This window comes from Mastomys coucha, unplaced genomic scaffold, assembly GCF_008632895.1.
Source record: "Mastomys coucha isolate ucsf_1 unplaced genomic scaffold, UCSF_Mcou_1 pScaffold22, whole genome shotgun sequence".
NCBI lineage: Eukaryota > Metazoa > Chordata > Mammalia > Rodentia > Muridae > Mastomys > Mastomys coucha.
This window is the reverse complement of record NW_022196905.1, coordinates 174,551,074-174,552,524: the sequence shown is the minus strand read 5'-3', so window position 1 is coordinate 174,552,524 and position 1,451 is coordinate 174,551,074.

The window sequence follows — 1,451 nt, the reverse complement described above, 5'->3', positions numbered from 1 at the left end:
AAAAAAAAAAAAGAGTTATTATTGTATTCTGTCTTTTAATTATGTTAATTCAGGACTGCTATTGGAGATTAATTCCATGTCTATATCTTTTTAAATGTTCAGTTCTAGCCACGGCGTCTTTGTTCTAATAAGGGTGGTCTTTAGTCTGTGCACCCAGACCTCTCGTGCACTCAGCACGCTTTCATTCTAGAGCAGACATATATGTGAAGACATGTTCATATCCATCACAGAGATGCCTCTTCATTCAGGAAAACAGCTGTAGAAACGGGGGTGGGGGGCTTTGTTTTCCTCTTTTGTCAACCCCCTCCTTTTGTTCTTTTTCTCTGCAGTCTGTGGGTTCTTTTCAGATTGTTTCTGCACATCCTGATTCCCTATTTACTTTATTTTGAAATTTCTGTTTTGAAAGGTGTTTTCAAAACCTGAGAAAGTCTACACAATACTGCTAATTCCCATGTGCTTTTATCCGGACTCACTAATTGTTGACGTTTTGACACATCTGCTTTATAAGGATATCAATGAAAATCTTTGTATTTATTATTGTGGAAGTATTATTGAGAGGACTGAATGAGGAAGAACCAGGCTGACTCCTTGACAGCCTGCAACCTGGCAGTTTGACTCGTAATATGCTCCACAGTTGCAGTTATGGTTGTCCCAATATGTTTAAATCATTTTCTGTGCTCTCTCTCCCTCTCTCCCTCCCCCTCTCTCTCTCTCTCCCTCTCAATCTCCTCTCCCTTCCTCCCTTCCTCTCTTCCTCTCCCTCCCTCTCTCTCCCTCTCTCCCTCTCTGTCTCCCTCTTCTCCTCTTTTTCCCTCTCCTCTCCCTCCCTCTCTCTCCCTCTCCTTCTCTGTCTCCCTCTCCTTCTCTTTCTCCCTCCCTCTCTCCCTCTCCCTGCCTCTGTCCCTTTCCCTCTCTTCCTCTCTCCCTCTCCTTCTCTGTCTCCCTCTCCTTCTCTTTCTCCCTTCCTCTCCCTCTCCCTCCCTCTGTCCCTCTCTCCCTTTCCCTCTCTTCCTCTCTCCCTCTCCCTCTCTGTCTCCCTCTCCTTCTCTTTCTCCCTCCCCCTCTCCCTCTCCTTCTCTGTCTCCCTCTCCTTCTCTGTCTCCCTCCACCTCCTTTATACCTCTCCCCCCTTCCTTGGCTGCTTTCTCTTCCCAGCTCTCACCAGGGTTCTGAGTAACCCTGGCTGTCCTGGAACCCTGGATCCACCTTCCTCTGACTCTAGAGTGCTGTGATTAAGGGCACATGCTGCCACCACCTGAAAGACCCCCATAGCTGGGGAGACCCTCACTCAAGTCTTGGGATAACACGACCACCCAATAACTCACGAGAGACCGATCTTGCTGCAGTCACATGAGGTTTATTCCAGATCTGGGGTCAAACTCGTAGCCTGGCAGGCCAGAGGGTTCGACCACAAGCATGAAGAGTAAGGGGTATTTAAAGGGAAAAATCAC